This window comes from Dipodomys ordii, unplaced genomic scaffold (assembly GCF_000151885.1).
Source record: "Dipodomys ordii isolate 6190 unplaced genomic scaffold, Dord_2.0 Scaffold282, whole genome shotgun sequence".
In the NCBI taxonomy this organism is placed as follows: domain Eukaryota; kingdom Metazoa; phylum Chordata; class Mammalia; order Rodentia; family Heteromyidae; genus Dipodomys; species Dipodomys ordii.
The window spans coordinates 283,864-295,650 of NW_012267498.1; the positions used below are offsets into that span (position 1 = coordinate 283,864).

At 38.4% G+C, this 11,787-nt stretch overlaps 3 non-coding genes across 3 annotated transcripts; all 3 read left to right on the forward strand.

Moving 5' to 3' along the window:
* Positions 1–3,628: 3,628 nt before the first annotated feature.
* On the forward strand, positions 3,629–3,700 carry Trnac-gca. The gene has a single exon. It is a non-coding gene; the product is annotated as a tRNA-Cys (tRNA).
* An 851-nt stretch (positions 3,701–4,551) lies between these two features.
* Positions 4,552–4,623, forward strand: Trnac-gca. The gene has a single exon. It is a non-coding gene; the product is annotated as a tRNA-Cys (tRNA).
* Positions 4,624–9,692: 5,069 nt separating this feature from the next.
* Trnac-gca lies at positions 9,693–9,764 on the forward strand. Its single transcript has one exon. It is a non-coding gene; the product is annotated as a tRNA-Cys (tRNA).
* Positions 9,765–11,787: the final 2,023 nt, after the last annotated feature.

An 11,787-nucleotide genomic window follows, 5' to 3' on the forward strand; every position in this document is an offset into this window, starting at 1 on the left:
TAGAGCAAAGCTGCTGGCCTCATGGCCAGAAGAGGAGGAGGGCTGGCTCCTCCCTCCCCTTGGATGGAGCATCCACAAAGACTTGAGCACCTCTCACTCGGCCTCTCCTCTAAAGACTCCACAAGCTCCCAGTTACATCACTCTGGAGATCCAGCCTTTAAACATGGGTCTCAAGGGGAACACTGAAGGTTGAACTATAGCAAAATATGTACTCATACTCACTTTATGTAATACAATTTTTACATCTACACATACAGTTTGAACCAACAGCCATTTCTGGCAATGGACTCAAAGATTACTGAAAAAGAAAGCACCCTTCACAGATAAAGATCCATGTGAACAAGATTAGTCAGTTCCCACGGGGGCAACAGAAATGAGGAGAAATCATTGATGGGGCACACTACACCACTAGGTGCAGTAACACAGGTAGGCGGGGTAATCAGGTATGAGGATATAACTCAGGGACAGAGAAGTTGACTGCACACAAGCTGTCCTTAGTTCAAGGCTCTGACACCTGCTGGGTCTCTTTTCCATGATCATTACAGGTTGGCACTCTCTGACCCACATCATAACACAAGGTCAATTGATCTATCTGATTCCCATTTCATTGCATTTCCATAGATTCAATCCTATCCTCAGGTTTATATCTATTGACACATTGGAGGATTCTGAATATAGAGACTATGGAAAGCAAGAAGAGAGGAGACCAGGGAAACAGGTCATCCTGTGGCAAAGTGTCTAATGTAAAGAGACTCTTCCAACAGAAGTAAAGGAAACTAATATACTAGGAGAGAGAAGGGGAAGTATTCCATGTGTGAAACAAGAAAAATTCATTATAAAATCAGAAACATCTCTTTAAAATGAGAAAAAAATAGATGTAAGACTTGAAACATAAAAAGAAGGTAGTGCCCTGTAAAGCAAATGAAAAAGACAAAAGAGGTAAGAAGGGATGTAAAAATAGTGAAGTCAGACTTTGAGATCAGGATGTGGGAAAAAAAAACAAATCATTTAAAGTTCAAGAGGAAATGACGGAAGGATTTTATTAAATAAAATTACCCATAATGAAAGGCATAGTTTTCCATTGGAAAAGATTCTTCCATGGGTTATTAATGTGGCTCCAGTGGTACAGCACCTGCCTCTCTGCCTCTCAAACTCAAGGCCCTGAATACAAACGCCAGTACTCTCTCTCCCCGAACAAAAGGCTGGACAGTCTTCAACACAATAAATTAAAAGTGTCAGGGGCTGGGAAGGTGGCTCAGTGGTAGAGTGCTTGCCTAGCAGGCATGAAGCCCTGGGTTCAATTCCTCAGTACCACATACACAGAAAAAGGCCAGAAGTGGTGCTGAGGCTCAAGTGGTAGGGCGCTATCCTTGAGCAAAAGAAGCTCAGAGACAGTGCTTAAGCCCTGAGTTCAAGTCCCAGGACTGGCAAAAAAAAGTGATCTTCACCAAATACTCATAATGTCATCATAGAATACCAATGCAAGATCTTAAAACCTTAGAAGAGTGACAGAAAATGTGATATACACAGGACAGGTAGTCACCACAGCACGTGAGTTTTCAACAGCATGCTAGATGTGAGAAGACAAGAACCAATATTGTTCTCAATGAGAAGGACCATGATTCACACCTAAAACTTATGCTCACTTCAGATTACTAGTCAAGTGTGTGTGTAAACTTGCAGATATTATTAGGTCCAGTGGGTCTTAGAAAGTTTACCTCTTCTTGCTTTTCACAGAAAGCAATTGGAAGATGCCATCAGCCAAAATGAGGAAGTAAATTAAGATATATTCAAGACTCAGAATCCAAAAAAAGAGAGTCTCCCATACAAGAAAGAGAAGAACAGAAACAATGTCTAGGACTGGGAGGAGGTTCCAGGCTGTGCAACAGACTTTCAGTGCAAACAGAAGGACGGACCAGGAACCTAAACGGCCACTGGAAACAATTAGAAACGTAATTATTTGAATATGAAAAACTGTTTGAAAGCTATTTTATAGAAAAATAAACATTATTGAAAATCTCAAATGTTTAAAGAAAATGAATACTTTGGAAATATTAGGCTATCAATAACTTCAAGAAAAAGTTCTGAGGGCTGGGAAGGTGGCTCAGTGGTAGATTGCTTGCCTTGCATGCATGAGGCCCTGGGTTCAATTCCTGAGCACCACATAAGCAGAAAGTGCCACAAGTGGTGCTGTGGCTCAAGTGGTAGAGCGCTCGCCTTGAGCTGAAGACCTGAGGGACAGTGCCCAGGCCCAGAGTTCAGGCCCCATGACGAACAAAAAAAAGAAAAGAAAAAATTGAAAAAAGAAAAAGTTCTGTAGAATTCTTAGTTTTACTTAGCAATACCTAGATTGGCCATGCACTTTTAACAAGCCATAATGACAAAAAGAAGGAAGATAATTCAACCAAAAATTAAGATATAGATTTAAAAACTGATAATATACAATGGCATATGAATTAAAATCCTCATTCACAGAAGTAATTCAATTACATAAATGTGATTTGTTTGGATACTAAATATTATACGTATTTTATTTAAACTCATAGAAATAACCAAAACTGTGGAGAGTGACTCCCTCTGGGTAACAGAAAGATCATGAAAGAAATTCTTTTCTTTAAATCATAAGCTTTAAAAATACTGTTTGAAGGTCTGGGAACATGGCTTAGTGGCAGAGTGCTTGCCCAGCATGCACAAAGCCTTGGGTTCAATTCCTCAGCACCACATAAACAGAAAATGCCCTAAGTGGTACGGTGGCTCAAGTGGTAGAATGCTAGTCTTGAGCAAAAGAAGTTCAGGGACAGTGCCCAGGCCCTGAGTTTAAACCCCAGGACTGGCAAAAATAAAAAATAAAAGAGCTCATGGACAGCACCCAGACACTGAGTTAAAGCCTCAGGACCAAGAAAAAAAATTTTTAATTTAATTTAAAAAATAAAAACATTATTTGGCATTTTAAAATAATTGCAAAAGGTACTATGATAAAGACAGAAGTAATGCAACACTAAAAACATTCATGTGGCAGGGATTGATGTGAAGGCTAAAGTAGAGCTTTCCAGTGTAGTGACAATGCTTCCTATCTCAAATCACATGCAATATGCTATAGTCATCCTGCTTCTCAGAATTTCTCCATCATCTGAGTCAGGGCCAAGGAAATGGTCTATCTACCCCTACCTTATTCTGAGGATCTGTGCAGAGATACAGGGACCAGAGAGATGTCTTTACAAACAAATGCTACATGTGTCTCAAAGAAGCTTGGCAGGGTCTATTAAAATTGTTGTGTGTAAAACAAAGAAATGAGATATGTAAATCCTAAAGGTACTTGTAGGGCTCTGTCTCAGAGCTCCTTCCAGCTCTACTGCTCCCACAGATGAGGAATGAGGAGGGGGATAGGATTCGTGGACATGGAAGCAGTGCTGTCATTAGAGGACACAGGGGACTTGAGAAGGACTTGAGTTCTCCCCCCCCTTTTTTCTGTTTCTTAATTTTCTCTTTTTTAGAAGAACTTCTCTGGGTGAGTTTGTGGAGAAATCAGTGATGGTCCTACCAATTCTCTAGAAACTTCCAATATTTAACAGGAATGTTGAGTGTGTTTATGAAAGTAAAAGGTGTTTATTAGACACTCAAGACAGGTGGGGGTATAGCTCAGGGGTAGAGCATTTGACTGCAGATCAAGAGGTCCCTGGTTCAAATCCAGGTGCCCCCTCTTTAAGTGTTTTTAACTCACGGGAACTATTGCTTATATTCTTTCATTCTTTTAAATTATATCCTTAGAACACAGAAGCTACAGGTTAGCCTTAACAGATGCTATCTATCTCTCCTGTTTTCCTATAGTCTGGTGTACTTCAGATTTTTTTAAATTTCCAACTCCCCTTCTCCTGTATATGTCTAATGCCTACACCTCTATTGGATTCACTAAGAGAAGGCAGAAACTGTAATTCAGATTTCTTCTAGACTTTCCAGAGAAGAACACACACACACACACACAGGCATACACAGCAGATTTCCCAGAAGCTGAAAGTAAACCTAAGTCATCTCACTCTGTTCTTTATACCATAGCAGCTGGGTGCCCTGGCCTGGTGGTCAGACCTAGGAAGACAAATCATATCACCCAGTTATCTGTGTTGGGTGGATATTTCCTTCTGTGAACTGCTTTCTTCTATGCCAGAGCCCAGTACACACACAGCCTCAAAGATCAAAGCCTGGCTCAGCTGTTCTAACAAGAAGAAGAGGGATTCAGTAGGGTTGTTGCAGCAAATGCCAATTCTGGGACTTGTATAACACTGTGAATGACAGCCATTCTGTCTTCACCAGGGGAGATGTGCCAGCTGGGAACTCAGGGAGGAGAGAATGGGCCGTTTGTGACTAAATCAAAATGGCAATGGGAGATGAACCCAGAAATAGGCCTTAAGAAATGTAGAGATGAGGAACGATGATGGTTTCTCAGTCAGGTCCGGCCACTTCTACAAAGTTACTACTGAACTATAATTTAACTTTCCAGAACTGAGTGTTGCTACATAGGTAAAAGGGATCAACTAGGTAAGCATTAGTGCCACAGGGGGTATAGCTCAGGGGTAGAGCATTTGACTGCAGATCAAGAGGTCCCTGGTTCAAATCCAGGTGCCCCCTTACTTATGCTTAATTTTGGTGCCTATATTAAGCACATTCATCTTTGGAATGCCCTCAATGAAATTCATAGGTTACCATTAGCTGGGGTTTCTATAAACAACCTATGAATCTCCTTCTCTTGAAGGAAGGCATGACAGGTATCCATATTGTCCCTCTCATTTGTACTATACTATAATCAGTGAAGATCTCCCAGGCCACCTTGACCTAGAATATTTATACCCTTAGTAAAGTACACATGAAAGGACTCAAGTTGCCCTCATGAGAGACCTTTTTGATCCTCTGTTTGCTCTCCTCTCACTTTCAATTCGAGCATACCACACTTTTACCATTGCTCACTGCCAAGGAGAAATGGTTCAGTAGTGAGCTGAGTTTGGGAATCAATCGACAGGTCCCTGACTGGGATGCAATGTTTAGGAGTCAGGGGCTGAAGTTCTACTGAGAAAACAAGCTCAACACAGAGGTGAAGACTTAAAGGAAGCTGAAGATGTCAGGAGAGATAGAACCAAGTTTCAGTATTTACTCACTAAATGCTATGTATTGAAGAGATGCTAATAGTGCATCATGCTCAGAATTAGGAACACAATTTTTCCTTGCATTACTTGGCAGCAAAAGGAAGATCTCAGTCATTCCTATGAGTATTTGATTTTGATTCCAAGTGGTAGAACTTTCAGAATGTTCCCTACTGTAAAATACAAAAAAAAAAAAAAGTAAGAGGAAGGAGGAAGAGGAGGAGAAAAAAGGAGGAGGAGGAGGAGGGGAGTTGGAGGAGTTAATTCTTTATTTAATTTTTTTCTTTTTAAGGAATCTAATATTGAGAAAATGTGACTGGAAAACTGGAAGGCAGAAAATATTCATGAACCTGCAAGACTTAGTTAAGAGGTTTTAGGTAAAAATGTAGCAAGCAGCCTCACACCCGTGGCTCACACCGTAATCCTAGCTACTCAGGAGTCTGAGATCTGAGGATAATAGTTCAAAGCCAGCCCAAGCAGGAAAGTCTGAGACACTTATCTCCAATTAACCACCAGAAAATCGGAAGTGGTCCCGTGGCTTGCCTTGAGATGAATAATTGAGGGACAGAGCCCAGGCCCAGAGTTCAAGCCCCATGATGAAAAAAATAAAATAAAATAAAAAAATAGAAAGCATGAGCTTTCTTTCAGGCTATCTTTCACAAGGTGCTATAAGAATTTTGAAGTACAATGTCTGTGCACTTCTTCTGTATGGGGAGTGGGACAGAAGTAAGAGGAATCTTGTCATTTAGGTTCATAGATCTCTAAATCCAGAGAAGCCTCACCAGGAGTTAATGTAGTTCACAAGGTCTTGGACTCCAAGAACATGGATGAGAACACGGGTGCAAAAAAAAAGCTGTTGGTTCCAGTTCTTATTCCTTTATTATACATCTTCCAATAAGAAGTGAAGCCTGATTCCCTGCCCTCGAATAGGACTGGTCCTGTGACTTACTTTACCCAGCAAGATGGTGGCATGTGACACAGCTGAGACTTGAAACCTGCTGGCTTAACTGGGCTTTTTCTGTTGGATTTCTACCATTGCCTTGAAAGAGTCCACTGGTGGGTTTGTTTGTTTTCTTGACTGCTTTCTGGGGGTTTTTGTTGTTGTTGTCCTCTGATAAAGTACAGGGTGTTATTTCAACCTTAAAATATTTCCTAAGTCTTGTGTTGTGTCCTAAAATATGATTTATATTGGAGAATTGTCATGGGCTGATAAGAGTTTGTATTGTGTAACGGTTGGGAAAATAGTCTGTAGATATTTGTAAGTCCATTTGGTCTATGGTTTCATTCGTTCTGATATTTCTTAATTGATTTTTTTTGTCTCAGTAACCTCTCTATCAGTAAGTATGTGGTATGGAATTTTCCATTATTATTTATGAGGGTCCATCAGTTCATGTAGGTCCAGAAGTATTTGCTTATGAACTTGAGTAGCCAACATTTGGTAAATATATATTCAAGATTAGTGTCCCTTCTTGAGAAATTTTTCCCTTTATAATTAATATGAAATGCCTTTTTTGTCTCTTCTTACTAGCTTAACCTTAAAGTGTGTTTCATCAGATGTAAGTATTACTATGTGTTTTTGGAGTCTTTTTTCTTGGAAAATCTTTTCCCATTCTTTCACCTTAAGCCTGTATTAGCTTTTGTCATTAAGATGTGTTTCTTGTAAGGCAGCAAATGGTTGGGCCTTGTTTGTTCTGAATTTTTACCTTTTTTGCTATTATGAGTCTTATCTTTAATCCAATTTTCCATTCAGATATTTTTAGCTGGAGAGTGGCAATCATTAACATTAAGTGTTCATATTGAAAGGACTGTATTTCCTAATCTTTTTTTGATGTGTTGTTCATAATTCCTCCTTTGTTAACACACTCATCTATTCTGATTCTTCTTTCTTTATTTTTTTGTTTGGCTTCCTCTTCTCTGTGTTGGATTCCTTTATGATCTCTTGCAGAGATGAATAACTGATTAGGACTTCCTCAATCTTTTGTTTAATATGGAAAGTTTTCATTTCTCCCTCAATTAGAGAAGACAGATTTTTGGATATGCTAATCTGAGTTTACATCGATTGTTTTGCTGGGCATTTTTTGGTCCCTCTTTGCCCTGCTTGTAGTTAGAGTTTGTTTAGATAAATCTACTGTTATTTTATAGCGTTGCTTTGTATTATGTATTAGTGTTCAATATTTTCCTTTTTTTATATTGAGTGTTTTAATTATAGTATGTCCATGGTTATTTGTTCTTTGATGATGCTTGTTTGGTTTTCTGTAAATGCCTCAAGTCAGTCCTGTAAAGGCCTGGAAGCTTTTTGCTATTATATTACTGAATAGGTTTTCTATAGTTCTAGTTTCGATTATTTCTTCTTGTATGCCCATGATTCATAAGTTTTGTCTTTTGATAGTGCCCCTGACTGGTGTACTTTATTCATTTCTTAGTGTTACTTTTCTTCCCAATAACTTTGACTGAGTGGTCTAATTCCTCTTCTTTATCTTCAATCTCTGGTACCCTATTTTCAATTTGTTTGGTTCTTTGTTCTCCTTTTTAATTTTATTGTCAAGGTGATGTAGAGAGGGGCTAGTTACATAAGTAAGGTAGTGAGTACATTTCGTGTGAAACTTGTTACCCCCTCCCTCATTGTTTGGTTCTTTTATCTAGGATTTCTGTTATTTATTGAGCTCTTCATTCCCAAGATTTTGAGTTGATTTTTAAGATATCTATTTTTATTGAATTCCTATTTCATGTCTTAGATCCTTTTATTTGTCTCAGCTGTTTGTTTGAATTTTCTTTTTTTCTCAATTATTTGATTCTTTGTGAATTAGTTTTTTAAATTTATTTTTTTATTATGAAAATACCATACAGAGGGGTTACAATTACATGAGCAAGGTGATGAGTACATTTCTTTCTTTTTTTGGGGTGGGGTCCATTCGTGGGGCCTGAACTCTGGGCCTGAGCACTGTCCCTCAGCTCTTCAGCTCAAGGCTAGCGTGCTACCACTTGAGCCATAGCACCACTTCCGGCTTATGTGGTGCTGAGGAATCGAACCCAGGGCCTCATGCATGCAAGGCAAGCACTATACCACTGAGCTACCTTCCCAGCCCATGAGTACATTTCTTTTTTTTTTAATTTTTTATTGTAAAGATACTATACAGAGGGTTACAGTTACATGAGTAAGGTAATGAGTCCTATTGGGCATTGTTACCCTCTCGATTGTTTTCCCCCTACTATCCCTTCCCCAATGAGTACATTTCTTATCAAGCATTTTGCCTCCTCCTTTGTTTCCTTTAACCATCCTTTCCCATCTAATTACTTTTTTAAAAATATGTGTTAATATTGGGGCTTTAACTCAGGGCCTCATGATTTCATCAAGTTTTTTTGCTGATGCCTATGCTCTATCACATAAGCAATGCTTCCAAGCCAGCTTTTTTGCAGGTTAATTGGAGATAAGAGTTTTGTGGACTTTTCCGACTAGGCTGACTTTAAATAGCAATGCTCTGATCATCACCTGAGTGGCTAGGATTGCTGGTATGAGCCTTCAGCACCTACTTTCTTTCTGAATTTGATATTAAGGTTGTACCAACTCACTGAATAAATTAAGAAGAGTTGTTTCCCCCTGCCCCTGCTATTATCTGAAATAACTGCATCAACTTGAAAACATCTGGATAAGTGTTGGGAAGAATTTACCAAAGAAGATACCAGTGAGTCTTTTGAGCCTGTTGTTGTAGTTCTTGTGTTATTACTATTAATGGAAGTTTGCAATTTTTATTATTAAACTATTCTTATACTTATCATGCATATATTCTACCAGTTAAGCTATATGTCCAGTCCTCGGCAGTTTTAAACTTTGGATGTAATACATACTAGAAATATTTCTTAACTAATAAAAATAATTGAATAAAATTGTTCTAAAAAGAAAACATTGTCATCACCATGGTCATCTTTGGGAAACACAAAGAGTTTCAATCTTCAACCTTTTTGACATTCTATCTTTAGACTGTGCCTCAAAATGCTGTGCCCCTGAAGGTCTTGGTGCTTTCTTGTTCTCTTAGGAAATCTATGTGATCTGATGGCCTCATAGTGGTGGCTTCTAGGAGGAAAGTTGACAAACAAGAGACACTTCCTTCAACTTCAGAGGCCTTAGTTCTGGTTGCTCAAAATGTCAGTCTTATCTGATCCTCACTGTCCCAGTAAGGCTGAGTGGATCATTTGTCATGTGTCTAGCTGATTGTTTTCCTAAATCATGTTTCATGTGGTAGCATTGTGTGAGAAACTCTTGGGTTTGGATTATGCCTTCAAACACCTCCAAAGTGTCTGTTCTGCAGCCAACTCTGAGTCATACACTTATAGCTGAGTCCAAAAGATGTTCTTACCACCAGCCTCTACAAGACAAGGCCTCTGCCTCTCTGGGAACCAAGGAGGAAAGTGAACATAGTTGCTGGTGTGCAGACTGCTTCAGGATTGGGTGTAGGAGGAGAAGCATATAATGGCATCATTGGCAGGTGCCCATTCAGGATAATGATAGCCAATGTGTTGCTATTCAGGTTTAGAGTGCATATTAGACACCCATAGTCAAGTGGGGGTATAGCTCAGGGGTAGAGCATTTGACTGCAGATCAAGAGGTCCCTGGTTCAAATGCAGGTGCCCCCTTGCTAATCTTTTAGATGACACAGAGCACTCCTCTTGTATAATTAATTCTACTCAGGCCCTGCCTGTGAATTTGTTTCTGGAAGATTGGGTTTGTCTCCAATCGATGATACTTTGAAGAACAAAGAAAAAGTCTTACCTGTTTCTTATTCTCAGCATTCATGATAGGACCTGGCAACTAACAAGGTCTTAAGTATTAGCTAAGTGAATAAATGAGGACTACATAGGTAAAAGGGACTGACTGGGCTTCTTCTCAGACCACAGGGATGCGTGGGAAAAGAGCATTTGACTACAAAAAAAGAGGTCCCTGATTCAAGTCTAGATTATCTTTTTCTTCTCAGAAGACTCTTTATTATTGTGTAGGTCTCATTGCTTGCTATAAATCTGTATAAGTGATTATATACACTTGATTGACTTTTAGTAGGCCAAATGTATCTAGAAATTTGCATGTTTTAAAGTTTCCAATTTAATTGAATATAGATTTTCATAATATTTCCTCTTGGTCCTCTGGATTTCAGTGGTGGTTTTTATACCCACTTTCTCATTTTTAATTTTACTAAGTTGTTACTTTTCCATCTTCTGTATGGTCAGAGTGGCCAGGTATTTGTGAATGTTATTTATCTTCTCAAAGAAGCAACTTTTTGTTTCATTGATTTTTTATATTGTTTCTACATTTAGTGTTTTAAATTTCTGCCCTAATTTTTATTATTTATTTCCACTTTACATTTTTATTTGGCCTGTTCTTGTTTTTCTAAAAGCTTGAGGTGCATCACTATAATATCTGCTTGAGACCTTTCTGGGGTTTTTTGGCTGTTGTTTTGCTTTTATTTTTTGGTGCCAGTCCTGGGGCTTGAACTCAGGGACTGGATGCTGTCCCTAACAATTTGTGCTCAAGAATAGTGTTTTTCTTCTGAGCATATCTGAGCACAGCTCCACTTCCAGCTTTTCTCTAGTTAACTGGAGATAGGCATGTCATGGACTTTCCTGCCAGGCTGGCTTTAAACTGTAATCCTCAGGTCTCAAGCTCTTATGTAGCTGGGATTACAAGTGTGAGCTGCCTACACAAGCATGTTTTTGTTTTAACCAAAGGGTAATATCTATAACCTTTCCTTTTGATCATGACTTTATTGCACCCCAGAAGTTCTGGTAAGCTATGCTTTAACAGGATTTTAGGAATTTTTATTTCTTCTATGGCCTATTGGTCAACAACTTTTTATTTAATATCTATGTGTTGTAATATATTCTGTAATTTCTTTGGCTGTTCATTTCTAGTCCAATTCCATTGTTGTCTGATAGAGAACAAGCATCACTTCAATTTTAAAATAGATTCTAAGATCATATTTTAGAAAATCTAATCTACTTTGGAATAAGATCGATGAGATTCCAAAAAGAATGTGTATTGTACAATTGTTGGTGAAGTATTCTATAAATGTCTGTTAAATCAATTTGTTCTACAGTATCATTTAATTATGCTGTTATTTTTAATCTGTGTAAGTGATTTGGGGGTATGGAACTCTTCCAGTATTATAGTGCTGGGGTCTGTATATGTTCATAAGAAGTATTTGCTTAAAGACATTTGGGTGCAAAAACTTTTGGATTTCTATCAATGACTGTTATTTCTTCTTCTTTATGCTCTTTATTAATATGAAGTTGCTGTCATTGTCTCTTCATAGTAGTTGTAGTTTAAAGTATGTTTTATCATATATATAACTACTCCTACTTATTTTAAGCCTATATTTGTTTTTCCCAGTGAGATGTGTTTCTTGTAGGCAATAATGGTTGGGTCTTGCATTTTAATACAACTTGCCATTTTTCTATGTATTAGACAGTATTCATATTAAAGTATTTCGGAGCCAGGTGTCTGTAAAACTAGCTACTGAAGAATCTGATATCTGAGGACTGCAGTTCAAAGCCAGCCTGGGCAGGAAAATCTGTTAGACTCTTATCTCCAATAAAAATTACAAAAGGAAGAGGAGGAGAAGGAGAAGGAGGAGGAGGAGGAGGAGGAGGAAAAGGAGGAGGAGGA